Below are 19536 nucleotides of genomic sequence, written 5' to 3' on the forward strand. Positions count from 1 at the left end.
AAAAAAAAATGAGTGTTATCAATAAATACAAATTTATAAAATGCGAATTTTTTAAGCACAAAACATAAAGTTAAGTGTAAAAAAGTAGGCCTAAAGGATATTGTTATAGATATAAAAAAAATCTAAAAAAATAAAAAATATCAGACATATTAAAAAAAGTTTTAAAGTATTATTCTGAAAGAATGCTCCGGATTATTGTAAAAAAATAAAATTTTGTCTTTAGATAGAGGTTCATCCTTTTAAATATTGTATATTATGTAAGTCTAAACCCACGTAAAGAAGATGATAGTATCGAGAAGAATCTTGTCAAATATTTTTTTTTTGTTAAAAGAAAATCTTTTTTTTTTATTTAGAAAACATAAAATATATAAATAATTTCCTCTGTTAAAATATAATTTTTTTTTTTTTTGTGTAAAGATCAACACTCAATTATATAATGAATGTTTCAAGTAATTTATAACTACTGTATATTTAATTATATTTATAAAATGATTATCGAGTAAATTGTTTTATAAATAAAAGTATTTTTAGGTTGACGAAGTACATAAGACAATGTTTAAAAATCATGGTTGATTGAAATCATGAATAGCTCTTCTAAAACTGTCCATAATGGAGAAGACATCGATTTTTTTTCCCTTCACTTTCACAGTTAAGTGTTAGGAAGATCATTCGTTTTCTTTTACTCAATGAACCGAACAAAAGTTTCAAAATTTTTAAATTATTGATTTATCGATATTCCATGCACTATTTGATGCTGTAAGTTTGTTTAAAAAAGCATACTACTACTTACTCTATTATATTTAAGCACACAATTTTACGATTTGTCAGTTTTAATATGTTCTGATCTGTAAGGCGTCTGAAAGAATAGTAATTTACGAATATTTATAAAAAAAATAAAAAGATTTGTTGATAACTTTTTGATAAAATATAGTTTATTCTTTCCAACTTGTAACAGATATGGCTAAAAACCTATGCGAGTAAGGATTTAAGCTGTATCACGTTTGAACAGATAAAGTATCTTCTGTACAGAATTTTAAAATCTACTTTAGAAGGATACGATTATTTCACTTAAAATCTGACATCAAAATCGAATTGTAGAAAATTTATTTTTATTTTTACCAATATACTGTTAGAATATATAATAGAAATGTTTTTAACATTAGATTCTGGTCTGAAAACACACACATATATATTTTTTTGATACGAATCAGATTTTTGGAGGGTTAAAATCGTATTTGATGCTGGTTAAACATCTTCATGACATAATTAAACTTTTCTAACCAATGACAATACGCATATATCGAATTTGATCTAACAAAATTAACCAGTGACATGTATTAAACAAATTAAATAATCTAATTATTAATTCTGCCATTCCAACAAACTTATATTAAACTATTAGGCAACAAAACTTTGATTTTATTACTTGTTTAGTTAAAACTTATAATTACTTGAGTAAAATTGGTTTATTATATCTTACATAATCATATAAAGATTCTAAAATAAGCGTTGAATGTCTAATGAAATGTTAATTACATAAAATTCAAAGTTAATCTAGATATATTAAGAGAAATTATACTTTATTTAATTTAAAATAAATTTTAAAAGTTTAAAACTAATTTATAGAATGTTAAACATATAAATATTGTAATTTAATGTATAAGTTTATTATGTTTTAAACTATTACAAGGATATCTTTTAATTTATATCTAAATAATAAACTTATTATTCAATTGTAAGAATTTCTGTTTGTAAGAAATGTATAATAATATACAGACTTAATTATAAGTAACATGTATACATAATTGTTATAATTTTCTCTTCTGTAAATATAATACAGTAAAACCCGTCCAAGACGGAACCTGAATAAAACGGAAACCTCTCAAAACGGAAAAAATATATGGATAATTACGGTTTATACAGGTTTACTGTATAATGAATTTTCATTAACTTGACTATTTAATATAACCTTCCCTTCTGCAGAGAACTACCCTATTTAATTTAAATGAATTATTCTTATTACTTTTTCTAAAATTAATACTAAAATTAAAATATATTTTACAATGAAAAAGTGAATAATCTTGTATAAATATTTATAAATTTATAAAAAAAAGTAAAGAATAAATATTTAGATAACAACTAAACAGGGCGTTTTTCTTAAATAATTGTTTTTTTCTTTATTGAGTAAACATTTTGTTTTTATACTGTAAATTCTCATAAATTGTAAAACATATAGGAAATTTTAAGTTTAAATAATATAAATTCTTTAAAGAAATTTATAAAAATATTAAATAAAAATAAAAAAATGATTAAACTTCCTAACAATTTAAATAGATATAAAATTATATTTCTGTTAGTTACAATTTACGAAGAACTATTTATAAATCAAAAATATAATTTAAATATTAATTATAATTAATATATCTAGAATAATTAAAAATCAAAATATTAATTTAACGTTAAAGAATGTTATAATTTTCAACTCTTAAATATTAAATTAGCGTTTTAGTTTCTTAGTTACTTTAAATAGCGTCACTGTAATTTATATTTAATTATATTTCATAATACTTTTAATAAAATTATCAAGTGTTTACAACAAAAGTAATTAATTGCTTCTATTAATAATGTTAAAAATGAAGATAATGAATTTTACTATGGTTTATTTAGAATAATTATATTCAATTTTTAACTGAAGAGTAGTTTCCGGTAAATAAATAACGCATATTTAAATTTAATGAATACTATACAGGTCTATAAAGAGTGATTATAATTAAAGAGTAGGCGTTCGGGATTTTCTGTAGAAACAAATATTGGGCAAACTTAACCAAATTTAGAATACTGTTCGATTTTTGGGAAAAAAATTTTACTTTAAATTTCAACCACTAGGGCTTTTCAGGCGCTAGATTTCTCCTAAAAATCTAGCGCATTGTATAACTTATTTGAATATCTTATGATTTAATTTTATAAATTCCTAATTAAGACAGTAGGAATGTTAGTTAAGACGTTAGCCTGTCGTTTTGAATGATCTGAGTTCACGTGTGGGTCAGAGTATCAGAAATGTTCATAGATGCTTTGAACTCCAGATACTTTTGCCATTCCTCATCGCCCTCCCTTTTCCCCTTGCGTATCTGGAGGAATTAACGACGGGCATGAAATAATCCATTTTACTAACCGCAGAGCCTAAAGTAAGGCCAATTTTAAGCCTGATCATGTCCTAATATAAAGTTTAGAGCTCTCCGGATTAGAATTATAATATCTGCTAGTAGAGGAAATTTTCAGTCTGAAGATATTGTGTAATAGTAACGAAGTTTAAAATTTTGTTCTGGCCATAGACACCAATTATCAGAGTCGGATGAATTAATCATTTTGATTAATTTTGTAAACCGAACATTGGAGAACAAAGAGCGTCTTAAAAGAGTTTATTGGAGGGCTTAGAAAGAGTAAACAATATCAGAAATCCTTCCAACTGTGGAAGGGGATGGGTTCGTTGGCATCTCTGAATTTTGCATCCACATGGTACTCGGCCACAATTATGGTTCGCATCACGTGGTGGACTTCTCGATCCTTGGATGATTGGGTCACCTAAAATAATTAGGAGGACAACGTAAAGAGACTGATCATAGAACTGCTGATTCAGAGGAAGCAATCTAGAGTGGGAGTTTGAGGAAGAAGTTATCGTTAGTATCATCGGCATACAAGAGGGTCGATCTCGGTAGGGGTTGAAAGTAACTCCGAGATTTCGTAGAAAGTTAGAGAAAGCGTAAAGATTCCGCTTCTCGAAGATTAGCCACGTATGACAGGAAAGTGTCAACAGGTATACAGTACCTAGTACGTCGTAGTACGCAAATAGGACAGTAGCATTTACGAGGATAAATATACTGAAGTTCAGTTAACCTCAAACTTCCACTCTTTACTCAAATCTTCCGGGAAAGAACGGTCTTGTTCGAATCTATAGTAATAACGCTCTATTTGTAAATACCGAGGGTGTATACTGAAATATTATTCAATTTTACTATATCTTTTAATTGGCTCACGAGAATTTTTTTGTTATTATCCATAATTCTTTTCGATGCGTTAAAATTGTTTACGTAAAAAAATTTGAAAAATTGGCCGCACAAAAATCGGGGTATTAATGTCCGTGTAAAATTGTTTTCAGAACAGGGATTGACTTCCAGAGAAATCACAAAAATCTAGTTCCATTGCTATAAGTCAGAAGACAGTAAGCAATATTATTAGTTCTCGTATGAAAAAACAATGGAATGCGGAAGAAGGTGTCATTTAAAACTTTATTCGAAATCTAGGCTGCGGGCTGCAAAGCTAATATTGAGAAGGTCTGCAAACTACTGTTTATACCAAACCCTCCAATTTTCAGAAACATTGCCTAGGAAATTAGACTATTATATAAACAATGTACTGAAGCCATATTTAGAAAGAAAAGTTCCTCGTAAGTACCCAGGAGAGATAGACAAAGTTGTGTTCCATCATGACAAAGACTCTTCTCACACTGCAAAGAAAACTGAGAAGTATCTCGAACATCTTAAAGCTTCTTCACGTCTCAAATATACAAAAATACAAGATATTCCTATAAACCACCGGACATTAGCCCTTTAGACTTCTTCGGCTTTGGATTCCTTAAACAACGACTTTTCCATCGACATAATACAACACTGAGTGTGCTTTGGAAAGCGCTTAGAGACGAACGGTCAAATGTAACCCCCGAAAAATGTAAAAAAAATGTTTGACTTGTAGAAACGTCGATGTAAGCTTGTGTAAGGAGCTCACATTGAACAAATAGTAAGGAGCTCACATTGAACAGATCAAAACAATTCACAGAAAAATTCTTAAAGACATTAATTAATTTTGAAGTTAAGTAAAATTTGCGTATACACCCTCAGTGTGTTGTGTAAATAAATTAGTTATAACTACAAGTAGTTTGAACATGTGGTTTTTCTGGAGAGTTATGGTAACCATCGTTTATTGGACGATGAGCAAATTCTTTACACCTTATACACCTGGAATATCGTCACTCCAGTATATTTTTATGGATAATAATTAAATATAGTTTAAAAAATAACCCAAGACTTCAAATGTTGTGTATATGTATTATAAAACTTTTCACTTTTTAACATTTGCGTCTAATTTTGTCGATAAACCGATGATTGTGTACTGTACATTGTACAGCTTTTAATTGTCTAGTTTATATAATTAGGCTGTCATTTGTTTAGTCCTAGAATAGCCGAAACAATTAAAATTAAACGTAATTAATTTATCAATTTCTTATATTTTTAATACATAAGTTCATAACATAATCTGATATTTGTATACTTTCTGATTTGCAATTGTTTCTACCTGAATGAATATAGAAACTAAGGTTTTCCCCCCTTTTTTTAAATGAAAATTCATCTTATCCCAATTTGAAATATGATGTTAAAAATAGTTATTCTTCTGATAATCAAATAAAAGAAGTGATATATTATGTTGTTGGTTTCTTTTGATAGATAATATAATATATTGTGACAATAGGACGAAATTGCCTCTAGTACTTGATCGGATAACTCACAAAAAGGTAAAATGATAAAGTGATAGAAAAAAGGGATTAAAAATATTATATATTGTGTCATATGACATTGATAAAATGTAGATATAATTTATAGTTAAAATGTCTTTGATTACACTTTCCTCTATGATTTTCGTTAATAAGAATGTGATGTTACTTATTACTTAGCTTAATTTTAATGTATATATATATATATATAAATTTTTCCAAATTACATTATCATCAATATAAATATATAATCATCACTTATTAATCAATCATCATTATCATTACTTAATAATCAATCACTATTATATAACTTACATACGCTATATACATAACCCACGAATGGGTATGGAAAAAGGCCCGCTTAGCACTAAGCGGGCTTTTTACATACCCATCGTGGATTCATCCAGGCTCACAATGGGAGCGACGATTGATGAGGGATTGTGCCTGATAAATTCGAAACTTATTGCTTATAAAAATTTCCTGAGATGGTTCGCCTTAGATTCACTAATACGATAGGCTGAGGTCTTAATCGCTTCGGCAATGTGACTGTTTTTGTACATTGTACCCACCTAAATAGATCATATACCTGTTTAAAATGAAACGCAATGTTATCGATCAGTATTTTTTCGTTTTAACAGGTTTCTGTTTTATTAAGTTAGTTTTTTTTTTTTTAATTAACACTCCAAGAGTGTTGGGGAAAAATAGCGATGCTATATTACCACAGCTACTTTCTGGACAATGAAATTAACAACATCAACAAAGAAAAATAAATTGATAAACTGTAACTATCGTCACCGAGAAGATCGACCAAGAGCCGGCAAGTTACAACAGTAACCAGGATTTCAAATTTTGTTCCTGTTACATCGAAAACTTCCATTTTTATTCAGTTTCCAAAATGTCTTCTATTTCCGCATTAGACAAGTTTTCGGTTTACAGATACAATATTTTATATAGCAAACGGTTCCGTTTCAAAGTTTATTTTCTGTTTGAGCAGATTTATGTTATGTAGAATCGTCCGTATTAGACAGGTTTTATTATAAGCCAGGCAATTAGAATCAGAGCTATCAACGATCAATTTTGAATAAAGTTGATAATATGACCGAAAAAGCTGACAGCTAAAATTTTAATGGGTTGTTTTGATAATTTTAATAATATTTTCTAGTGTAAAGCACGCAGTAATAATGGCCTATTTAACAAATTTGTATCTATTTTGTACTTTTGATCATCTTGCATTTATTAAACTAAGACAGTAATGTAAAACAGCAATTCTCATTTATATGGTTGTGAGCGCGATTTCCGAATAGAATCACCAATTCTTTTTATATGGTCACATATACTTTTTCCTAAACTACTGTATTCTTCTGCTTAAAAATCTTTTAAAAAGTCGAATGTATTTTTTTTCCTTTCCTTTTCATTGAAAATAAAGAAAAAATATAGATAACACTCGATTGATTGTCATTCACAATCAATAAAAAAGAGTTTTTGGATTTGTATGTATTTATTAACAATGTAATTATAATAAATAAAATATTTTTCAAAAGACAACAATTGTAAGAAAACAGAAATATGCTAAAGAATTTTTAAAATATGGATTTCATTATCTAAGAAGTTAATGGAGAGCATCTATTATTTTGTTTAATTTGTAGCGAAACTTTTACAGTTTTCAAGCTCTTAAAGTCATTGGAAAACAAATTATCTAAGGTATATCTTTATATTTTTCGAAAAATCTGTTAAACCTATGAAATAATTCGATTGTTTTTATTAAAATAAAGCCATTAAAGATCGATAGTTGATAATAAAAGCGAACAAATGCTAAACACAGTGGACACGTGGATACACTCTCAAAAAGCTAATTGTCCGCTCTTAAAAAAGACAGTTAGGACATACACCCACCCATTCAAACACACACTATTTACATATATAGGCCTATATTTAAAATTATGTATGCAAATATTTGTAGGATTAAGACAATTTTTCTTAAATTTTCATAAATTTTATTCAAAAAATTATTTTCAAAACTAAAAGCATATACAGTTTCATTAAAGAACAATAAAGACGACATTCTTTTATGAGAAATAAATAAATTATAATCATTTTATTTAATTTTTGCTATATTTTTATATAGCAACTTTTTATATTTTTATATAGCCACTTTTTAGTGGCACTTAACCTTACATTTACAATAATCAATAATTAATTGAAAGATATCTCTATTTGTCAGAAGTGAAATATTTTTTTCCAAGATAAGATGACATTATGAATAATATTATTTAAAGTTTGCATTTATTTGAAGATTATATTACATAATATCAAATCAATTAACTTTTCGAAACTGGCGAATTTTTATTTATTAAATATTACAAAATTAAGAAACGTAAGATAAGAATTCCTAAGAGATAAGTTTGTTTTCGAAAAATTAATATGTAATTTTTACGATATGAATAGATAACTGTATTCATTACAATACTGTAGTAACATTATTCACTCCTTTCATATAAATTTCTCTGCCTTTACTACAAATATTGTAAGATGAATTCTTCCTAGACTGATTCCAAATTTCTTCAGAATTATAAAAAAATTTATTCTGAAAACAACAATTAAAAAATATGTAAGCTAGGCTTTACTAATTACAGAAATTCTGACATATTTTTGATGATAATACAAAGCCGGATATCTGAGACAGTTAAGGCATTAACCTACCATTCTGGGAATTCCGGGATCGATCCGGGCAATCGAAAAACCTCTGAAATTTTTCGTTAGTGAATAATTTTCATTAATAGAATCCTGGATATGTCGGGTTCCGTCTTTCACCACAGCCTGCTCTCGTTGTGAACCCATGAAACCCACAAATCCCAGATGGTTATGATAGAAACGGTTCTTTAGTGTCGATAGAGCAACGTCTTAAATGAAAGAAAAGAAGAAAAAGTATTGATAATGTATTATATTAGTTTAAATGATAGAAATTTTCACATTTAATCTGTATTTTTACTTAGATTATAGTAGTTGTTATAGTTGAAAAGTGTATATTGTCTGCTTTAATTTTCTTTGGAATTTATATAAAAATGAAATTCTTATTTACATTAAATATTTTTCTGATCAGAAAACTTTTTGGAATTTTATAAGAAATCCTTTTAAAAGAATAAACAAATTTTAATTCGATATTGTTTAAGTTTTGTGTTTTTTACTTGATAAACAATAAAATTACATAAATTACGTTTAACCTGTTGAGTCATTATTATAATTTTCTTTTCTACAATTAGAGAAAATTTAGTTAAACTGATTACAGACAATTCGAGATTGTATATTTTCAATTTAATTTATTGATAGTAAGTTAAAAGATTTCACCTTTCTGATCTTTAGATACACATTGCAGTCGAATTGTTGTAACGTTATTCGTTGTAGCAGGACACAGATAAGGCTGTTTTAATCCCTAATCAGTTTCCTAGAAGTGTATCGACTTCCCGAGTGGTTTGGTTAGTCAATGTTGTAAAGGCTATAGATATCGACTCTTCAAGCCTATCATAGAACAGAATAAATAAAAAGAATAGTGGAGAACCAATTAAGAGTCTTTTGAGAGTATCTTGGAGAATCTTACATTATTAATAATTTGGATTTTAACCGCAATTCTAATTCATGTTTATCTAGATTCTAACGATAAGAATAATTAATTAACAACAACAGCTATGTTAATTATTCCTTCCTTATATTGTTTATAAATTTGATAAAGATAAATTATAAACATTGAAGATAATTTCCTGATGTAGTAATATATTTATTCTTCGTATAAATATTTTTATTTAATTTCTAAATTACAAACTGATGTAAGAAATGTTGCACATCAAATAAATTAATATTAATACAGATGGAATTTGTTTAGAGTTAACAAGCTATAATAATGAAAATGATTTTAACTGTTACTTTTTGGCTTACATTAAAAAACGGTTTATAAATAAATAAATAAATATATATATAATTCCCAGAAAATAAAATGATAATTCAATCTAATAATTTCATTTTCTGATGCATATAACTGTCTAACAGCTACAATTTCTTTTAATTTGCTAATGGTAGAATGAATCTTATACTTCCATTAAACCATACCCTTCAGATTTTGTAAGATTATTAATATTTAATAAGATACAAGTATCCTTCTTTATTATTAGGAATTATGCGCCAAAAAAAGGCATGTTCGGTGAAACCGCGGTTGCCTAAACACCGGTTCTATGAGGTTAATATATATATATACTCTTGTACATTTGATGTATATTTTGGGTACATATAAATACACTCTCTTCTGTCTATACCCATAAAAATTCTCTCATTAATTGTATATCATTTACTTTTGTATTTTCGGCATATCTAGATGCAAAATTTAACATCACAAAAAAGAATATCTTTTAAAAATGTATAAGGAATGTTTGAATAAGTTTCTTGTACGTTTTTCTAAAGATCTAAGCCATGGTAAAAGATGCTCATATAAGGAACTTATAGTATAATAACCATTTCTAACATAGTGATAAACTAAAGAGATTCCAATAAGGAAAGATATATATTTTTTAAATATAAATAATTCTTATTCCAAAATCGGTAGTAATTTCCTGCTAAGCTAACTAATTATACAATATATTAACATTCATTATTTCTGCTTCATCCGTGCGATAACTATAAAATTGTTTTAAATCACAGAATTCTAGAAGTACTTAAAACATTTCTGTAATGAATTATGCATAAAGAAAATTTATTTTTGTTAGAATTTTTATTCGATATTTATATAATTTATCTTGGTATATCGAGCTGGAACTTCGTATCCATCTGTTACTCATAACTGAGGCCAATAGAAAATTTTATATATCCTGCTACTTAGTGCAAAAATTCATTTCAATCTGACTTTATTAATATAAGTTTATAATATTGGTGAGGGCCTCGGGGAATTGTCTTTTTTACCGACAGGATAACGCGCCACTGTTGATTCTGAAGAATTATAAATAATGAATCACATTTTTATAGAATGAAAACAGTAAAAGTAACAATTTTTCATTAATTAAAAATCAATGAAATTCTAATTCAAGAAAGTTTACGAGATAGTGATTTATCGACTTTGAATAATAATAATAATAATAATAATTATCCAACATGTTAAACAACACACAATACGGCTACAATATCAGACACGAAAAAACAACACAGTTTACACTGTCACATCTCATGTACATGGACGATATAAAACTTTATGCATCCACACAAAAACAACTTCATCAACTCCTACAAATCACACATTCATACACTAAGGACATACAAATGGAGTTTGGCCTAGACAAATGCAAAAAACTTCACATAGAAAAAGGAATCCTGAAGAAAGAAGATTTTGCACTTGGAAATGGAGACGTTATTGAATCCATGGAAGAGGGCGAGTTCTACAAGTACTTAGGATTCCAACAGGCCAAACTAACAGAACATACACAAATAAAGCAACGATTAATTAAAGAATACCAAAGTAGGTTAAACGCTATACTCAGAACACAGTTAAATGCAAAACACACAGTTAAAGCAATAAACACATATGTCATCCCAGTACTCACATACTCTTTTGGAGTTATACATTGGACTCACACAGATCTCGAGCAACTCCAAAGGAAAACAAGAACAACACTTACTAAGCATAAACAACATCATCCTAAATCCGCCACAGAAAGATTAACCCTTCCACGTAAAGAAGGCGGACGTGGCCTGATTGACATAGTTAACCTTCACTACAAACAAATACAGTCACTGCGAGAGTTTTTCTACAAGAAACAAGAAACATCACAGTTACATAAAGCAGTAACTCTAGCAGACTCAAATAACACACCATTAAACTTACACTCACAACATACAGACATGACACAACATATAAAAAGCATAGACAACATTAAGCAATCATGGGCTCAAAAGGCTCTCCATGGCAGGCATCCTTACGACCTGGCCCAGGATTTTGTTGACAAAACTGCGTCAAACAGCTGGTTAGATCGGGGATGCCTCTTTGGGGAGACGGAAGGATTCATGATTGCCATACAGGATCAGGTCATAAATACTAAAAACTACAGAAAACACATACTCAAAGATACAACACTCACAAATGACACATGCAGAAAATGTCACATCATGCCAGAAACTATACAACACATCACTTCTGGTTGCAAGCTCTTGGCACAGACAGATTACTTACATAGACACAATCAAGTAGCAAATATAATACACCAAGAGCTTGCAAAGAAACACAAATTGGCAGACATCCACGAACCATACTACAAGTATATTCCACAGACAGTATTGGAAAATAACACGCACAAAATGTATTACGACAGAGCCATAATCACAGATAAAACAATTTACCACAACAGACCAGACATCACACTCATTGACAAACACAATAAAATCACATACATTATAGACATAGCCATTCCAAACACTCACAATGTACAAAACACATGCACTGAAAAAATTAGCAAGTACACAGAACTCGCCCAGGAAATCAGGCATCTGTGGAGGATGGATAGGGTGCTTATTGTACCTGTCGTTCTCTCCTGTACAGGTGTGATACCACACACGCTACACAAAAGCCTGGGAACATTACAATTGAGTAGAAATACATACATCACACTACAGAAGGCCACTATATTGAATACATGCCATATTGTTAGGAAATTCCTTAATACAGACACTGACACACACATTTAATTTTAGTTTTGTTTTGGTTGCTATGCCTTGACTCTGGTCCGGCATAGTACACAGCCACCGGTTTGTACTGAGTATAACCCACTAAACCCAACACATAATAATAATACAATAATTTAGGAAAAAAGTTATAAATTTTCGATTTATGAATGTAATAAATTTTAAAATCACTCAGTTTACGGTCTGTTTAATTCGAGATATAAAAGTGTACTTTTATAATTAAAAAGAATTACTATACCATACACAATTATAGCCAGAATAAATAAATATATAGACCTATATTTTTTCATTTAAGAACATATTTGTTGAGATGAGAACTTTTATAATGTATTTTCAGTTGGAGATAAGATTGAGCGTAATATCTGTGAATTATATTACATTACAAAGGATGATAATTGAAAATTTCTACACTTTACAAAGGAATTGAATAAATATTATCATGTTTATTATGATTATATAAAAACAATTTCAATATTCCCATTACTATAAAATGAATGAGTAAGTTAGTTTATAAAGTTTATAATTCTTTACTTGAATTTTTAAAACGATTAATATGCAAAATCCTTACACATAACTAGACTTTAAATAAGTTAAATTTATAAAGAAATTGGTAATAAACGAAAAAATTAAATAAAAAATAAATAAATATACAAAATATTTTTTGACGTATAAAAATTTAATAAATGATTGATGTAATACCGGAGGGGGTCATGTCACTAAAAAAGTGAGAACGTCACGTTGACATAAAGTCATTTATTTTAAATAATTTAATAATTGTATGGCTATTTATAGTCTCTATCGCAAATAAAAACAAAAATAAAATAGTAAAAAAACAGTAGCCTGTAGGCATAAGTTATGTAAAATGTTCTACAAAATATTTTTCAAACAAGACTTTTTTTTAGTATATTTAAAAAAAACAGAAAATATTATAGAAATGAGATTTTCCCATAATTACACTTATAAAAATGAAAGAAGAATTTTAAAAATCAATTTTTTTTGAAAGAGAAAAAACATGTCAACAGATATTAACAATCCTTAATCAATATTTCGAGCTGACTAAAGAAAGGAAATGTCATTAGCATCGAATAAAAATTCTAAAATGACTAGAAAATAATAAAACTAAATTAAAAAGTTACTTGAAAATTTAAATGTAAATAAATTTAACCGTATCCTTTATGCTTATTGAGTAATTCATTTAAGAACACATTGAATTATTTATACGAATCGTAAAAGAATAAAATAGAAAAGTTGATACAAATGTTGTTAAATTAATTACAAGCCATCAGCTTTGATCACTTAAGTTTTAATTGAATTATTAAAATATTATTAAAATTTTTTTTATTTATTAAACAATAAATTACAGTGAAAAAATGATAATTTGTATGACCATCTACAGCTATAATTGGCAAAAATTAACATTTATGAATTTTTTTTCTCTAATTTTTATCTCAAATTAATTGTTACACTCTTAAGATTGTTTCATACTATATAATAAGGGATGAATTGAAAGAAATATACTGTCTAAAGTAATTTACAAATGTAAATTAAAGTGAAATGAACACTTTAGAATTAATATGAGAAAATCTGTTAAAATTAACTAGTGTTTTGACCCTAGATAATTATAAGTTTTCAGCAAAATTAAAGGACGGTCCAACTTAATTAAACAAAATTTACTTGACATTACGTGGCACGTTTTACTACAGTTTAGTGTATTTAAATCTAACTAGTTCTGTGGTAAGCGTAAATTCGAAGAATGTTTTATTTCTGATAGTTCATTCATAAAATATTTTTCTCTTTATTTAAGCCAATAAAAAATGCTGTAAATTTGTAACAAAACTTCATTGAGATAAAACGATGATTTATGATTGTCATACAGACAAATATATATTTTATATATGAAAATAAAAATATGCAAAGTTAGTTTTTTAATGAGAAAAATAAATGGGGTTTTTTCCCCTACCCCCTACATAAAAAAATAAATAAATAAAAATTACAATTAATAATTAATAGCAAGTATGCAAAAAAAAAATTTTAGAAAAGAAGATTACGCTATTTTATTTTCTAATATAAAAACTTATCACGGAAAAATAATTTTAGTAATCCTTAGATTACACTTTCTTTTTATGGTCTAAAAATATTCTGTTGTGATCACTTCAACGATAATTATCTGGGTTATTAATCATACGACAGATGACTCAAGCAATTGAAGACTTCAAAAAGTTTTAGAATAATCTACCTTAAGATCTTTTCTCTACTTTTATGCATTAATTAGGATGTCTGACATAAAAAGAATGGTTTTAAAAGATCAATGGAATAAATTCTGCTTGAAAATAGCTTATAAAAGGTAAAGATATTCAGTGTTTGATATCTAATTATTTGCTTTATGTTAAAACATGAAAATCCTTTCACATCTGCTTTTGATAATCATAAATTTTAAATTTAAAGCTTCTCTATAACTTTAATTATATTCAAAATCATAACATCAAACACACGTCATGTTTATACGTATAAAATCATTTTTATTATGATAATAAATGATAATTTGGTTTTGCAAGAACAAATATTTGTTTTATCGATAGCTATAAATATTTTAATAATGTTGAAACATCGAGAAATTCTTAATTTATTTGGATTTGTATGCTTTTAGCTTTTATTTTCTGTAGTATTGCTTATCTTAAAGATAAATATATAGAAATTTTTCTTAAACATATGATAGGATTGAGTTGATAACATAAAGCAACGAGACGTATTGAGTTGATAACGTAAAGCAACGATCTGCCAAGGGAAGAGTGTCACTCGGGAAGACTTTCTAAGGGAAATTGACCCGTAATTAGATGTTAGACACGTGAAGGACGTTTCTATAGGAAATTGACCCTTATTTTTCTTAGACATGTGAAGAAAACCTGCCTTTCTATGAGAAACTGTCTCTATTTAGGTGCTACTTGAAAAGACTTTCTATAGGAAACTGGCCACTGTTTAGATGTTAGTGATGTGAGAAAAGCCCAAAAAACTCCAGTTTGTAAGGGGCGAAACAGCGACATCAGTGTTCAGTGTTTAATGATCGGTTAATGTGTACCTAGGTAGTCCAAGATGGAGGCACTTCCGGAAATTGTTAGGATGATAACTATAGAGGGCGTTTTTCACAATCCGGTATATTTTTATGCAAATCAATTAATACGTCATTACTGCTTGTGACGGTAGAGATATGTAAATTTTTAATTTGTCTTGCTGTCGTAGCGTATACTAGACGTTTGCGCTTGTAGAATTTTGATAGAACGTTTCGAATATTAACTTTCCTTTTTTTTCCTTTTTAGAATTAATTATTTGCTTCTTTATAGAATTATTTTTCAAATTTAAGAAATAATGACGTCTGAAGATATTTTTTTCTGAAGAATTTTGAAGTAAGTGTGATTCACGAATGTTCTTCAGGTTATTTGAAAATGAATATAACGATTTAGGGCTGGATAAGAGAATTTCGTCGGATGTGAAACTAGCTGTAAAACTTGGTTTACAGCATGTCGAAGATGTATGTACTAATTGTTCCCGTCTGTGTAAATTAGTGTACCGTGCTGACAGGAAATCCGTAGCGATGAGATGCGCCTATTGTAAAAAAAATGGTTCCGCATTTGTTGGTACTTTTAAGGGTAAGTGTGGGCATATTTCTTGGGGCAACATATTTTCCTTCATATGGACTTGCTGTGCGTAGAATGCGCGCTAACAAATGCAGCCCTGGCTTGTACTATTAGTAATCACACTTCTATTAATTGGGCAAACTATGTACTGTACGTTTAAAATGCAGCCCTGGCTTGTAGTATTAGTAATCACACTTCTATTAATTGGGCAAACTATGTATGTTTAGTTATGATGATAGCCGTGAATAACGTATCGTCATTTAAAATAGGAGGACAGAACAAAACCGTGGAAATTGACGAAATCGTAATATCTAGACGAAAATACGACAGGGGTCGCAAATTGAAGGGCACAAGATTGAGTAGTCGGCGGAGTGTGTCGTGAGGATAACATATGCTTTGTTTGTAAAGTTAACGATAGGAGCGAAGAGACATTGAATTGGATAATTTGAAAATTCGTTAATTCCGGAAGTACGGTTTTGACAGACGAATGGAGGGGTTACAATCACATAAACGAAGTAGAAGGTGTAGAAATAGTTCACCAGACGGTGAATTATTCAGAAAATTTTGTGAAGCTAATAGTGTGTACTGTACATACTCAGAAGATAGAAAGGTTGTGGGGTGTGTTAAAAGACAGGAAATATTTGCATAAACATTATACCGAAGAGTTGTCGGATTCCTATCTGTATATGTTCATGTACAAAAAGTTGTTTAAATGGCATACAATGAAGCCCGGAGAACGTTTCCAATTGTTTGCGAAACATTTAAGTTTTATATATCCAGGATCAGGTAAGATCTCTGTATGGAAGGAACCAGCGACTGTGCCTGCCACCCCAGAAACCCGAAAGAAGAAGGAGAAAACGAAAGTAAAGAAAAATAATAAAGCTGAGAACAGTAGGAATGTAAAATCATCGAGTAAAGAAAAGAAACATCCCAACCGGAGACAATTGGCAGTCGTGTTGCTGTTAAAAGAAGGAAAAGACGAAAGGACAAGTTTTGAAAACGTAAGTAAAAACGCTTTTTTGTAAACACTGTGTACTGTGTATTTTTTAATACTTAATTTACATTTTATGTAGTCTGTAATGTAAAACAAGTGTGTAATCTAAAAATTTCAGTCAGGCGTCGGCGTTTTCTTAGGTTGTCACGTGCTCGCGTTTAGCTTCCAACAGTCATCGTTGGGAACGCTAGTAGTCTTAACCGGAAGTGCCTCCATCTTGGACTACCTAGATACACATTAACCAACACTTTTTTAAATTTTTGCAATGAAATTATTTTAATAAATATCCACGTGTGTTGGGTGTATGTGTGTGCTTATGTGAGTATGACAATATATTTAATGCTTAGGGGCGCACAAATTTTTCTTGCCAAGGGGCTTCAGAAGCTCTTGTATCGGCCCTGAAAATGAAAAAATCTATAAAATCTTGTAAATATAATTTTTCTATATTATTTTATTCTATGTAATCAAAAGTTACGTAGAATAAAGTGTTTTTTTTTCAAAAAAAATATATAATTTTACAAGTTTGTAGTGAGTACATTTTTAAATTAATTTTAATTATATAAGTTTCGAAATTAATTTATTTTCTTATTATTTCTATTTTATTTTTATTTGTTTCTTAAATGCTAATTAAAAAATAGTGTTAACAAGCAATTATTTATTGTGACGTCGTCACAATACCGGGCTTCAATTTTTAATCATAATTTTAAATGTATGTTCTCCACCTCAAATTAGTAGTGGTTTGCCCATGTTATACAATATACTTTTCCATGTACAGTACAGTACATAATACTGTAACAGTAGAGTCAGGCTGATTATCTATTAACTGCTTTCAGGGGAAACGTTTTGAATTGAAATAACGTGACTTTCGGTTTGCATCGCATATAGTTAATCAGGGTCTCCTGCCCCTAAACTTTCCATATGTTGTCTTGTCTTTCATTTATCTAACACAAAATGACAATGAGAATTTAAAAATCTACAATTTTTTTCAAATTGCAGCCCAACATGTGTATTATACACTACACATTCTGGGAACATTCATTAAATTGAAGATACTAATCTTTAATCAGACCACAAAATGGCGCTATTGATTTTATTATAGATGATGCTACAATCAATGAAAAAGTGATTAACTTGATTTTCTTAAATAGGAATCTTTATTGTTTATTGGACTGCAATTTGAAAAAAAAAAAATTATAGACCTATAAATTCTCACTGTCGTCTGTCTGTCTTTCTTTCCTTAATCTCGAGAACGGAGTAAGGTAAATGAAAGACGAGACCAGGATATTGAAATTTAGGGCAGGAGGCCCCCGATTAACTTTTTATACGAACCTCCGATACGAATTGGAAGTCACGTTATTTCAATTCAAAACTTTTCCCCTGAAAGTAATTAATAGATAATCAGCACGACTCTATCGTTAAAGGAAAAGTATGATGTACAGGGACAAGCCATTACTAATTTGAGATAGAGAGCATATATTTTAAATTAACTAAATTAAAAATACAATTAAAAATTGGAGCCTGATAGCCCGGCATTCTGTCGATGTCACAATAGATAATTGCTCGTTGAATATTATGATTTACATAAAGAAAGAAAAGAAACTTTTGTTTGAAACAATTTTTCTCGAGAGATGCACTTATCAGAAGTTATGAGCGTTTGAATTTTTTATATCGCGCGTGCTTCCATATGTGAATATCTGTTTTCATATTATATTTTTGACTTTATTTTCATCTTATGGGATTAAGAGTGCCTTTTCTCCCATATCCATCGTGAGCTCTGCTAGGGTCACAATGAGGCAACTGGAAAGATAAGGGACGTGGATTTACATATCTGCCCATACAAAGTTACTCGCTTGTATTCAATTCCGAGTACCCCAAAGCAGTAACACGTGATACCGGTAACAACAAAATTTCATAGTGTTTGGTTTACAGGATGTGTCGGACTGGCGAGTGACCCTATAGAAATTTTACTGTACTTAAATACCAGGTTATAATATTTTAAAACAGATCATGTAAGATAATCACGAGAAATCCCTGTTAATTCCTGAAATCTATTTTTGAGATTGATATTTCAGAATTTATAGCTTTTATTCCATGTTTAAAAATATATTTTATCTTTTTAAATCTTATAAAATATAATTTTAATAAGTTTAATTCACATTAACGTTGGTATTAATTTAAAAATTTTAATTAATTCATTAGTAGGAGATATTAATAAACGTTAACTATTTATATTCTACGTATTTATTTTGTTAATTAGGAGACTAATTAAAAGTATTTTAATGAAGATATAATTAAATCAATATAACGGTATCGTTATTTCAAGAAATTTTGTTTATATAGTTGATAATATTTTATTATTATGTAAAATGAATACATTTATATTTTGTACAATAAAAATGACATTAAATAAGGAAAAATAACTTAAAATAATTTTAATTAAACAAGAATTATTCAGTAATTAATTACATAAGTCTTTTTATTTTTTAAAATTTTATTTCAAAAAATGATTACCCCAAAGATGTTTATATTTTTGGACTCGGAAATTTGAAACGTTGAGACATGCAAAAAAATTCAAAGGGGGTTTTCTGTATGTATGGATGCTTGTGTGTGTGTGTGTGTGTGTGTGTGTGTGTGCAAAATTTTGTTCACCG

General features: G+C 28.6%; 1 protein-coding gene across 2 annotated transcripts in view; it reads left to right on the forward strand.

Moving 5' to 3' along the window:
* Positions 1 to 19536, forward strand: part of LOC111621680 (atrial natriuretic peptide receptor 2-like) — a 141795-nt gene that overhangs the window by 2083 nt on the left and 120176 nt on the right. Inside the window, exon 1 of one of the 2 annotated variants that reach the window (XM_023363896.1) lies at positions 15443 to 16892. The exons of the other annotated variant lie outside the window; for it this stretch is intronic. The gene's annotated coding sequence lies outside the window, so the exon portion shown is untranslated. Of the gene's footprint in view, positions 1 to 15442; positions 16893 to 19536 lie in introns of those variants that run through there. 2 annotated transcript variants of the gene reach the window in all.

Source organism: Centruroides sculpturatus, unplaced genomic scaffold (genome assembly GCF_000671375.1).
Source record: "Centruroides sculpturatus isolate CEXI.00-Female unplaced genomic scaffold, Cexi_2.0 scaffold35, whole genome shotgun sequence".
In the NCBI taxonomy this organism is placed as follows: Eukaryota; Metazoa; Arthropoda; class Arachnida; order Scorpiones; family Buthidae; genus Centruroides; species Centruroides sculpturatus.